The sequence below is a fragment of the Cricetulus griseus genome, unplaced genomic scaffold (genome assembly GCF_003668045.3).
Source record: "Cricetulus griseus strain 17A/GY unplaced genomic scaffold, alternate assembly CriGri-PICRH-1.0 unplaced_scaffold_1, whole genome shotgun sequence".
Lineage (NCBI taxonomy): Eukaryota > Metazoa > Chordata > Mammalia > Rodentia > Cricetidae > Cricetulus > Cricetulus griseus.
In genome coordinates this window covers 3435661-3449329 of record NW_023276808.1, presented here as the reverse complement: position 1 = coordinate 3449329, position 13669 = coordinate 3435661, and positions in this window count along the sequence as shown.

The window sequence follows — 13669 nt, the reverse complement described above, 5'->3', positions numbered from 1 at the left end:
TGACACAGGGGAGTAAGCACAGGCCCAATGGTGAGCATGCACAAAGGTAAAATGTGCCCAGTATTGTGGCTGTTACAGTTATCACCCAAGAGGCAGTCAGGACAACCAGGACAATTTGCTAGGATTCTACCACCTTCACCCCTGACGCACACACACATACACAAAAACTCAGAAAACCATTTGGAAGTAGCATGTGCCCTAATCCTAGAAAAAAACAAGATCTGTGCTTCTAGTAGGCAGAAATTCCAGCATTAACAGCCTATCTCAAAAAGGGCCTCATAGAGTGCACAATGGTGTGGCAAGCCTTTAATCCTAGCACTTGTGAGGCAGTAGCCCGTGGATCTGACTCCAAATGACAGAAACCCTGTCTTGAAAAAACAAAACAAAAAAACACTGAGGTGTATTGATCTCTCAGAGCGTGTTCAAAAACAATGTCAAAGGTAGTTTGCAACATAGTTCAAGGAGTTTAAAAAACAATGTCAAAGGTGGTTTGCAACATAGCTCAAGGAATTTCTGAATTCCTGTTAGGGCCTTGATTTGTTTCTCTCTGCCTTTAATCCCAGCACTCGGGAGACAGAGGCAGGGAGATGTCTGTGAGTTCGAGACCAGCTTGGTTCAGGAGAGCTAGTTACAAAGGAGCCTCAAAAGCCAGAGAGAAGCCCTGTCTGAACCCCCTCCCCCCAACACACAAAATACCCTGAGACATGTGCTCTATACTGCAGTTCTTACAACCAAGGCGAAACTTAAACCTACTGAAAAAGTCTCAAAAGCTCCCAGAGAAAAACCTGCTTTCAAAATGTAACCATTGTAGCTTAGGTCTCACCACTACTGGGCTCCGTTTTAGGTCCACAGAACATACATGAACAATGTTCCCATCACATCTAACTTGCCCAGCATTTTTAAAGGAGTGCAGCACTCCTCACACTCCCAAGCCTGAGCTCAGCGCCTGTGCACAAGACTTTCCAATGGGCTCAACTGGGATGCTTGTCCCACACAGCGAGGCACAAAGTGGAAGCACTTTCCAGTTCTGCCTCAGAGAGGGCAACCACTTTGATGACCGCTTTGTGGGTTGTCCCCTCGAGCCTCGGGGCTCCTTGACCCCCCGGTTCTCTCCAATACTGTTTCAGTTCCTGGCTACTGTGCAAGCCATGTCTTGATTCCTTCCTTCCCACTCAACATTGTCCCCTCCATGCCCATGGAGTCCCAGCTCCCAGAATACTGCAGTTAACCCACACACACGCTACATAAGGGTCCATTATAGCTTAAGTCCAAAGAGTGCCGCACACTATTCGAATGATAGAGGAGTCACTAAGAACTGGGGAAATCGCCCTTTTGTCAACCAGGAGCGCTCAAAACCTGGCAACACTTTATTCCAGAGCAAAAAGTGCCTCCATAGTTTGAGTACCACAGGCTGACATAGTCCAGAGAGACGCACAAGCCGGAAAAAAATTTTACCTGACACAAAACTAAAAACATTGGAACAGTTCAAACAAATGCGCCAAAATTTAAATGATGCATAATTCACGGTGGTTAGTATCAGGTCCTGAAATTGACCCAAGTCCATTGGTAATTTGGCTTCTTGAACAAACGCAATACAATTGCCTGGGCCCCTCTGAAACTCCGAGAAGCGTCATTCGTAACCACCACAACACTCCTAAAATTCCTACATTGCTAAAACTATGTACAATCTGCCTGCAGGCCTTGCCTCCTGTGAGATGGGACTACACTCAGCTGACTTGGGGCCAAGAGGCCGAATCCTTGGCTATGTTCATTTAAAATTCTAGTTTTTACAAGTTACAAAGCAAGGTAGTCAGTGCTGGCTCAAGACCATGATCCTAGTTAGGCATGCAGACATGTGCATTCGAGGCCGACATTGTCTAAAGAGCCCGTTCAGGACATGCTCCAAACTACACTGACTACGAAAAGTTCTGTAAGTAGGCTCTTTGTGGTTTAGAGGAAGGCAGAAGTGTGTTACTTAGCCTGTCCCACGTCGTAAGCTGGCTAAATTAAACCTATCTCATCCAACATCCATATCAAGCCTACACCTGCCTCTCAAAGCTAAGGTCCTCAGTTTCAAATCTCAGAACTGAAAAAAAAAACTTACCTTTCTGACAGAGAGAAAGCCGAACTCGAAAGGTGGAGCAGAATATTCTCACAAGCACCAACAAAATCCCAAAGAAGTCTCTGGGAGAGGGAGAGGCTCTAGTATTTACATAGTCTGAAGGCTCATTGGCCACCTGGAGGGGAAGCTCTGGAATCCCTCTCCCCAACTGGGGCCATCCTTACCCAATCCACCCTCTGTCCTGGGATCTGATGCCCCCTGGGGCTGAATGACCTTCAGCATCCATGCCCTGCTCCCCCACCATCCCATGTCTGCCCCTCACCCCAGAGGAGGAAGTGGATTTGTTTGTATGTATCTATTTTTTTAAATGCCTGGTTCTCTTACTGAGAGAATGCTCCTCACTTTTATTGTGAAGCAGCCTTGTATACAAACTTCCAAATTCCCAGGTCAAAGGGTTCACATCATGATCCTAGTGGGGCAAGGTTAGGAAAACATGAGGTACCTGTGGTTATACTGGAAAAAAATTCGTAGAGACCCTGTGGGGCCTGGGTCCCAACACCCAATGTGTCATTAGATGACTGAAGCATATTAGCAGGAACCAGGAGCACACAACACTCAGGAACCCAAATTGCCCCCCCCATCCTGTGGGAAAACACAAACAGAACCCAGGGCCCACAGCAAAACTGGATCTGGCCCTTTCCAGAGGCCTAAGGGAAGGTCTCTCCAATTAACCCAACGTCTTTTCTGTGCAGTGGACCACCAATGACGGTCTGCTGCGGAGTTACCAGAATCATCCACAGTTAAAAAATTTAAGGTAGAAAATAAGTGATAGAGTTAGGGGAGCCATGATGACCCTCAAGGTCCCCCTTCTTAACATTAACTAAATAGGCTTTTAAAGTGTGGTGGGCATGTTCCACAATAGCCTGTCCTTGGGGGCTGTAAGGAATACCAGTTTTAGGGGTAATTTCAAAATCTTGACAAAACTGACTGAAACCTCTGCTGACATAAGCAGGGCCATTATCAGTCTTAATATGTTTTGGGACCACCATGTAACCAAAAGCCTGTAGTCAGTGGCTTTTAACATCTTTTATTTTCACTATAATGTGCAGAGGCAAATATTTGTGTGGAAAAAGTATCTACAGAAACATGGACACTTTGCAATTTACCAAAGGATGGCACACATGTTACATCCATCTGCCACACATGATTTAGCATTGAGCAACAGTCCTTGGGGATTAACTCCCAAGTGAGGCACAGGAAGAAATTCCACACAAAGAGGGCAATTTTTAACTAATTAAACAACTTGATCCTTGGTTATTCCAGTATGAAATTGTAAGGACCCTGTGCTGATATGAAAGCACTTATGTAAGGATTGTGCTCTAGTGAGCTCTTTGTGAAACTGCAATGATTTGAGTATACCTGTTGGCTATGTGATTTCTTTCACTGGCAAATGTGTATGGGCCCTAAGATGTCCCACAAATACAGGTTCACTCCGTTGCCATAGCAGACCCTGTATCTGTCACAAACTCTCTTGTACTCCAGAGATAGTGGCAACATAGGCAGGCATCTCCAAGGGTTGGACAATTTGAGCTAGATATTGACTATCAGTATAGATGATAATGCTTCCCTGAGGAAGAGTTGTAGAGCCATGGCCAAGGCTAAAATTTTGGCCATTTGGGCAGAAGTTGCAGCAAATATGGCTATCTTAATGATAGGATATGATACAACTATAGCTGTCCCTTTTGAAGAACCATCTGTGAAAACCATTCACACCTGGGAAATAGGCTGAGAGACTATAATTATTGTGAAAATCAAAGGATGTATCTTTAAAAGGGAAACCTGATTATTTGGATGGAAAATGATTTTCAAAGTCACTCTGGGTAGCACAGAGAAAAATGGCCCAATCATAAGTATTGTTTTGCAGCCACTCTATTTGTTGACTGGATAAACATGTAACAACCTGATCTGGCTCCTTACCAAAAGTCTGCAAAGCAATCTTTTGTTCTTTAAATAGGGGTGTAATTATAGCTTGGGAATAGGATACCACTGATTTAGATGGGGAAGCCTGAGAATGAAGCCAAAGAACAGGACTCTCTTGCCAAAAAACTCCTGTAGGAGAGTGAGCAGAACAAAACACTAATAATTTTAAAGGCAGGGCATAATCTATATAATCCAAATTAGCTCATTCTAAGGCCTTTTCAATCAAATGGATGCACTTCCCTTCTCCAGTAGTAAGGACTCCAGGAGAGTTGGGGTCTGAACCACCTTCTAAAATATTAAAGAGAGGGTTAATTGGCCCAGTAGTAATTTTTAAAGTATGTCTGACCCAAGTAATATCACCCAGAAGCCTCTGAAAACCATTTAAAGTTTGAAGGGTGTCCAGCCTAAGACTAATCTTTTAAGGGTGCACCCCATTTGCCACAACCAAGCATGACTTAGATCTGGCTCCCTCACTGACCTTCTTATTTCACTGCATAGCAGAAGCAATAACTTGTCCCATAATGTGGTGTTCATCTATATCTCTACAAATTCGAATGTAATCATTGAGGCTTTTGGTGTTGTGTGGTGGTAAAACCTCTTTACAATACTTGTTGGCATTTTTTAAAGCTAGTTTTCTCACTATAGACATGACATTATCGGTATCCCCAAATATACACCCTGCGAGTAGCTGCTGAGATCTGTGCGTATACATCTGGATAGAAAAGAATTTGCTGAATTCTTTTCTGCATAGTCTCCCGTACCAGTAAGCATTTCTGAGTTACTTTCAGGGAAACCGGGAGCCATGTTGCACTGTACCATTTGGTTACATAGCTGTTGGAATTCCCCTCTCCAATCAAATAATCTCCCCTTTACAGCACAGCTGGACATAATTGTTGCCAATCACTGGGCATGCAATGCAAGGCCACAAAGAATCAAAAAATGGTCTGAGTAATTAAAGAGACATGAGGCCCGTAAGACATAACTGCCTCTTTCAGCTGTTTAATATCCTTAAAATTAAGAGGGAATGCTCTCTCTGATTCTGGCCTTGGGGAGTAACTGTCTCTGTGATTGGGAACATCACTGTGACCCTCCGCTCTTCAGGAAAGGCCGAAGCAAACCAGAGAGCGATAGAATTATGAGCAGGAGGTCAAGGCTCAGGGAACATTTTTTTCCTTATGTTTTAATTTAATGTCACTTTCAAGTTCTTCCATTTCCTTAGTCTCATCCCCTGAAGACGAGGGAGAGGACCCAAAGGAAGTGTCATTAGAAGCTTGAAGTGACCTAACAGACTCTTGGTTTTGAGCCTCTGCTAAGGCAGCCTTTGCTTCCTCAACCTGCTTTTTCACTTCCACAATATTACTAAGAAGTGCTTCTTTGACAAGAGGGCACAGAGAAAAAGTAACAGTTGGTATGGCATTCGGCCCATCTCGTGTAATGCCCTTTGCAGGTCTATCCTCACCTGCTCCCCATAAACAATACTAAGGTCAGCAGAGATTAAAAACCAAGGGCTGACCTCATGTACAGTTTTTAAAACATCTGTTGCTGTCTTGTACTTAATACTGGTGTCCTGCTTATTGGACATTGAATCAATTGGTTCCCCATAAGAGAGTAAGAACTGGCCGCACCAATCTTCAATACACCTGTTCCTTACCTTAATGCTCGCAAGATTTCCCGGGTTATCCTTCAGTGTCTACCCTTCTTTCCCAAATCTGGGTGGGACTTGTGGGACCTCCACTTGTCATAATGGCCAGTCCTACAACCTTCTCATGGGTCAGGCAAGGGAATCTGAGGATTAGATAAAGACAACACAGCTAGTCACTCTTGCAAGGAGAAGGGGGTTTATTTCAAAGGGGAGTAGGCTTATATACCAACAGCAGCCACAGTGTAAATTTACTCAGATCAAGGTCCATGCCTCCAATCCTGCCTCATGCATGGATAATTTGCATTCTTGCATAGAAACCTAGGTGGAAGGAGGGAACTAGGTAGTAAACACCTAGTTCGAGACAGACAGTGGATCCCAAGAGCACTGTGGGTCACCCTTAGTTACTAGAAGAACAGCAGACCCCAAAAAAGGTCCCCAACAGGATTTCTCTGTGTAGCCCTAGCTATCATGGATCTAACTCTGTAAACCAGGCTGGACTCGAACTCAAGGAGTTCTGCCTGCCTCTGCCTCCCTACTGCTAGGTTTAAAGTCATGTGCCACCACAGATCAGCTAAAATGTTATGTAATTTATATTTCATGAGCATTGGTGTTTTGCCTGAATGTATGTCTGTGTGAGGGTGATGGGTCCCTTGGAACTGGAGTTGCATATGGTTGTGCATAGTTATTCCATCTACAGGGATTGGAGCAAAGGCTCAGAAGTTAAGAGCAATGGCTGTTCTTCAGAGGTCCTGAGTTCAATTCCCAGCAACCATGTCGTGGCTCATAACCATCTATAAAGTGTTCCAGTGCCCTCTCCTAGTATGTAGGGCAGGCACATATGCAGAGAGAATGCTATACACAGAATAAATAAATATTTTTTAAAAAATCCTATTTGCCTTGTGCTTCTGGGCTTTTACCTATTCTATTCTCTATCTCTTTCTTTCCTCCTTACTCTTTTGCTGGCTGTGTGGCTGGTCCCTGGTGTTCTCTCTCCCCCTTTTCTCCTCTTTCCCTTTTCCTCTCTTCTATTTATTCTCTCTGTCCACCAGCCCTGTCTATACCTCTCTCCTGCCTAGCTACTGACAGTACAGGTCTTTATCAGACCAGTCAGGTGTGTTGGCAGGCAACATAACACAGATTCACAGAGTTAAGCAAATGCAACATAAAAGAATGTAACACATCTTCAACTAATATCTCATAACAGCTGAGAGCTGCTATGTGAGTATTGGGAATTGAACCCTGGGTTCTCTGCAAGAGGTGCCCGTGCTCTTCATAACTGAACCATCTCTCCAACCCAAGAAAATAATAATTTTAAAAATTAGAAAAAAGAGGCGCACACACCTTTATTCCCAGCACTAGGGAGGCAGAAGCTGACTGATTCCTTCAAGTTCGATGCCAGCCTGGTCTACCAAGCGTGTACCAGGACAGCCTCAAAAGCCACAGAGAAACCCTACCTCAAAGACAAAGCGAGAGAGAGAGAGAGAGAGAGAGAGAGAGAGAGAGAGAGAGAGAGATAGAGATTTGATAGCAGGGGCCAAGAAGGTGGCGGTGCAGGACATAAGGGCACTGGTTATCAAGTCTGATGACAAAGTTCAACCCCCTGAGGAAGTTCAATCATTCATTACTCAGGAAGGAAAAACATGATCTCCACAAGGATAACCACAAGTGCTAGGACCAAAGTCTTGAGCCAATAAAAAGTCTGACTAAAAAGTACCTGTAGGGGCTGGTGAGATGGATCCTCAGGTAAAGGTACCTGACAACCTGAGTTAAGTGCCTGGGGCCCACACTGTAAAGGAGAGACTCTTGCAAGCTGTCCTGGAACAATGCCCACGATGGGCTCCTGCATTAATTAGAAAAGACTCACAGGGGCTGTAGGGATGGTTCCATGCTAAGGAGCACTTGCTGCTGTACATGTGCACAGGTATAGCCCACAAAATATTTTTGAGACAGGGTCTCATTGTGTAACTCTAACTAACCTGGAATTTGATATGTAGACCAGGCTGGCCTCCAACTCACAGAGATCCGCCTGCCTCTGCCTCCTCGGTGCCAGGATTAAAGGCAAGTGCCAGCATGCCCACCTCATGCAAAATAATTTTTTGTTTTTGGTTTTTGAGACAGGGATTCTTGATTTGGAGCCTCTCCTGGCACTTGCTTCTGAGACCAGTCTGGCTTCTAACTCACAGAGATCTGCCTGCCTTTGCCTTCTGAGTGCTGGTATTAAAGGCATGCGCCACCAACTCCAGGCCACAAAATAATTTTTAAGTGCAATTTGAAAATCCTGTATATATTTATGTAATCAAATACGTGTAACATCATATTGGTATCTTGGACTATCAGGCCAGCATGGGATATGGGAGATGCTACTTCAAAAAACAGCACAGAAAACAACAATGGTTATTTTCATTCTAAAGGCAGGAAACACATAAACATGACTGAGCCAGGGAGTGATGGCTGGAGCCTTTAATCCCAGCACTCGAGAGGCAGAGGCAGGAGGATCTCTATGAGTTCCATGCCAGCCTGGTCTACACAGCACGCTTCAGGACAGGGACCAAATGTTGCAAAGGGAAACCATGTCTCAAAAAACCAAAAATAGAAAATGTGGTATCTCAAGTTCCTGCTCCTGCCACCATGCTAATCGCTTGCTTCCATAACTCCACACATAAGTGGAGATAGAAAAGAATCTCCCATCCTACATAAAGGAACCCCCCATTAGACAAACATACACATACATAAATACATACATAAATACACACACACACACACACACACACACACACACACACACACACGACAAACGTTGGGGTGTTTAGAAACTGCTTGGGGAATAAGCATTTATTAATTTGGGCATTTTCTTTTTATCTATGGGTATGTGCATTAGGGCTTGCAGTGTGCACAGAGGCCAGAAGATGGCATCAGATGCCCGGGAGTATCAGTTACAGGATGTAGTGAAACAACTAAACCAAACTGGCTCTTCTAAAAGAGCAGTCTTAACCACTGAGCCATATCTCCAGCTCTTGCTATTGGGATGTTAAGTTTCTGTTATCTGTTACTATACTGGTTATACTCTCAGACTCACCCTGCTTCACAACAGTGCTGCTCAGTAACTTTACTTCCTGTACTTTTGCTATTTTTCCCTCGAGGAAAGGTTTCTCTGAGGATTTGGAGGCTGTTCTTGAACTAGATTTGTAGACCAGGCTGGTCTCCAACTCACAGCATCTTCTTGCCTCTGCCTCCTGAGTGCTTGGATTAAAAAGGCATGGGCCACCATTGCTTGGATTTTGCTTGATTTTTATAAATATTTATTTATTATGTACACAGTATTCTTCCTGCATGTATGTCTGCACACCAGAAGAGGACACCACATCTTTTTTTTTTTAATATAGTTGTGAGGCACTCTGTGGTGGTTTTGAATTGAACTCAGGACCTCTGGAAGAGCAGCCAGGCAGCCAGTGCTCCAACCTCTGAGCCCTCTCTTTTTCTTTTAAATGAAACCAGTATCAGCTGGCATCTTGGAGTTCTAAGTCTGTTATTTACCGACTGGACATACTTTCCACACCATGCTATCTGCATCTGTAATTGAGAATACAGCTAGGAGTTTTCAGTGGTATTTATTTATTAATGTCTAAAGGCACTCAAGATTGGGAGTAAGGAACCCAGAGTGGTTGGGAACATTTTTGATCCCACCACATGGAAGGCAGAGGCAGGTAGATCTCTAAGAATTCCACTCCAGCCAAGGCTGCTGCCAACACCACCCGGCCCAAGTACCTACTCTTAACCAGTCCTGGACAGCCAAGGAAAATATACCACTTATTGCTGTTGTTTCCTTTAAAAACCAGTCACAACTGAGGCAAGCTTTTGCATCAGTGAGTCAGCTTCTTGGTGGTGTCTTTTTGAGGTCTCACAAACTTGGCATAACAATTCCACGCCTGCCAAGGCAGCAGAGAGGCCCTGTCTCCAAAAAATAAACTGAACATTGGGAGTAAGGAGGCTGGAGAGGTGACTCTGTGGTTAGGGCACTTGTTGCTCTTCCAGAGGTCCTAGTTTCCAGATCCCACTTGTAGCTCACAACCTGTCCAGGGGATCCAACTCCAGTTCCAGGAGATTGAATCACCTGTGGTGACCTCCATTGGCTCTGCAATATGAGGTTCAGTCACGCATGTGTGCAAAATACTCATCCTAAAACAAAACTAAAAGGCTGGAGAGCTGTCTTAGCAGGTTAAAGCATCTACTGCCAAGCTTGATGACAGGCTTCACCATCAGGACCCTAGTGGGTGGAAAGGAAAACATCTACAGGTTAATCTCTGGCCTCCAAAGCACACCTTGACAAACAGTATTAAGAGCAAAAGCACAAACGCAAAGAAAACCACTAGCTGGATCCCAGGTTCACAGGAGACTGAAGTAAGAGAATTCCAGGTTCAAGGCCAGCCTGGGAAACTTAGTGAGGCTCTGCCTAAAAATGTGAGCTAGAAGGATGGTTTGGCAGTAGATTGTCTGCTTTCCTAGCATCCCCAGAGCTGTAAGTTCCAACACTGCAAACTAGTGTTTAAGTTTTTCATTTACCTGTGTTTCTGAATTGCACAGTTGTCATAATCAATCCATGTTAGGCTTCAGTGGGATCCAGCCAACTTGCCAGGTTCATACCTGAGGGGGAAGAATAGATTGAGAAATGGCAGGTAAAGACCCTTAAGAAAAAGAGACAAAGGATAAAGTCAAGAGGGCAATCCAGTGCATGAATACTGGACTTCCCAAGTATAATCTACAACATTCTTAAGTACCCCAACCAAAAGGAGAACATGTCATAAAAGACTTCTTTATCATGAATAAGGAACAAACACACATTCTATGTTAATCCACCAAACATTTGATAACCACACCTGAGACTCAACTTCTCCTGATGAGCCTTGAAGGGTCAAGAGTAACCCAACTAGACCAAGTCTGTAGTTATTTACATAAGACATTCAAGACTAGGATCAAACATCTTATAGTAGCCATGCCTTAGACTTTATGACTTTAACCCTGAAGACTAAGGAGAGTTTTGAACTCTCTGATCTTGAGTCAAGACACAGAGCGATCTCTGGGCTCTCGCAGACAGTACTTCTACAAGTGCGAGAACCCTTTGAGATCACTGCTTTCCTGGTACCAAACAAGGCAGAAAACGCCTTTCTCCTTGGTTATCTCCATTGCACTTGCCCTTGAGATTTGTATCGTTGTGGCTAGAGTGATGACTCAGTAGTTAAAAACACTGACAGCAGACTGGGCATGGTGTGCAACCCTGTAATCCCAGCACTTGGGAGGCAGAGGCAGACAGATCACTGGGATTTCAATGCAAGCCTGTTTTACAGATTAAGTTCCAGGACAGCCAAGGTTACACAGACAAACCCTCTTGGAAAAATGTGTGTGTGTGTGTGTGTGTGTGTGTGTGTGTGTGTGTGTGTGTGTGAGTGTCCACATGCAATCAGCTGATATTTGCCAGTAAAGAACAGCTGATCCCTTGGACCTCAGTTAAAAATGGTTGTATGTATAACTGAACTCTGGCCCTTTGCAAAAGCAGGAAATACTCCATATAGAACTAATAAAAACAATATACGTAAAACAGGCTGTGTGGCTAGAGAGATGGCTCAGAGGTTAAGAGCACTGACTGCTCTTCCAGGGGTCCTGAGTTCTATTCCCAGCAACCATATGGTGGCTTACAGACATCTACAATTCAATCAGGTGCTCTCTTCTGGCACGTAGGCAGAACAATGTATACGTAATAAATAAATCTTGAAAAACGCAAAAAGGAAGGAAGGAAAAGAGGCTAAAATGCAGGGTACCATGCTGGTATCTTTGTAGTCCATAGTGATAGTCCCATGTTTGTCCACAGGCTGTTTGGAATGGACCTGAACAAAATGACCCACAGGAGGCTGGCAGCACTTTGACTCACAAAAATGTACTTGGATATTGGATACTGAGCAGAGCTGCCGTATCAGAATGGAGGCCACCAGGACTTTTATTCCCTTGGACAGCTGTGATCCAGCACTTGAGAGACATTACATTGTGTGTGACTTTTGCTTTTCTCTGTGTAACAGTCAAGGCTGCCCTGGAACTCCACTAAAATCTGAGTACTGGACATTTCAGTCAGTCACTGTAACAAAACTCCCACCTACTGGCCAACGTGTAAAACTACAGATTAAAATAAGGGCAGAGGACACGTATTTGGAGGAGTTGGGTATATTATGTTAGAGACACGGTGTTTCTGTAGCCTTGGCTGACCTGCAACTTGCTCTGTAGACAAGGCTGTCCTCCACCTCTTAGTTCTGTTGCCTCTGCTTCTCTAGACCCACAAATATTTGCACAGTTTCCAGAAGCAATTCAAGCAGTAACCTAGAATTCTTTCAGATATAAGAAGGGGGGCCAATATTTCCCTGCCCAGCGAATTCCTTAGAAATTTGTCTTTTCAGCTGGGGGTTGGTGGCCCAAGCCTATATTCCCAGCACTCAGGAGGCAGAGGTAGGTGGATCTCTGTGAGTTCGAGACCAGCCTAGTCTTCAAGACCTAGTTCCAGGACAGCCTCCAAAGCTACAGAGAAACCCTGTCAGAAAAACCAAAAAAAAGAAAAAAGAAAAAAGTTGTCTGTTTGTTTTCCTACTTCACAACTCAACATTGTAACAACACTGGGAAACTGTACACTAGAACAAACAGAAGCCAAAAGATCCCTAGTGGATTGGGGCTGCAAAATAAGGTTCCAGAGGAAGTATACCTAAAAAGATCCAGGACTGTTTGTATCTTCCATCCACACAGATGAGGACTCAACACATGGAGAGGGCAGGACATGTGGACCAGCTGGAAGACTGACTGCCTAGATAGCATGCATGAAACACAGGACTCTTTTCTCTTCTAATGAGCTATATAGATTGCATGCCAATGGTTAACATCTGGGCTGAACAAATGTTTACATCACCTGTGAATGGTGGCTTGTGCCTTTATGAACCAAAGGCAGGTCATTCAAGAGCAGACAGATCTAAAAGGAGGCCCAGGAAAATGAAGCAATTGGCAAAGGGCGACAGACTTGAGAGAAGCTGGGTTTGACCTCCAGGACATACAGGAGCATACTATTGCCAGCTCCAGACAATGGTATGCTCACTAATGGTAAAGGGCAGAAACATGTTAAGGAGCCTGCAACCAAGCAAGAAGACCAAACATACATCACAGGAACCAACATGGTGGCAGTGACCTGACACAGGGGAGTAAGCACAGGCCCAATGGTGAGCATGCACAAAAGTAAAATGTGCCCAGTACTGTGGCTGTTACAGTTAGCACCCAAGAGGAAGTCAGGACAACCTGGACAATTGACTATGATTCTACCACCTTCCTCCCCCCCCCAAAAAAATAAAACAGAAAACCACTTGGAAGTGGCATATGCCCTAATCTTACAAGAAGCAAGATCTGTGATTCTGGTAGGCAGGAATTCCAGCACAGACAGCTTATCTCAAAAAGGGCCTCATAGGGTGCTCAATGGAGGTACAAGCCTTTAATCCCAGCACTTGTGAGGCAGAAGCAGGTGGATCTGTCTCCAAAGTTAGAGAAACCCTGTCTTGAAAAAACAAAACAAAAACACGCACAAAAAAACCACTAAAGTGTTTTGGTCCCGCTGAGTCTGTTCAAACAGCATGTCCAAGGTCGTTTGCAACTTAGCTCAAGGAGTTTCTGAGCTTCTGTTAGGGCCTTGATTCGTTTCCCTCTGCCTTTAATCCCAGCACTAGGGTGACAGAGGCAGGCAGATCTTTGTGAGTTCGAGAACAGCCTGGTTCGGGAGAGCTAGTTCCAAGACAGCCTTAAAAGCCAGAGAGAAGCCATGTCTCCAACCTCCACCAAAAAAAGAAACCACTCTGAGACATGTGCCCTAAACTGGAGTTCTTACAACCAAGGCAAACCTTGAACCTACTGAAACCATCTCAAAAGGTCCCAAGAGAAAAATCTGCTTTTAAAATGTAACCGTTGTAGCT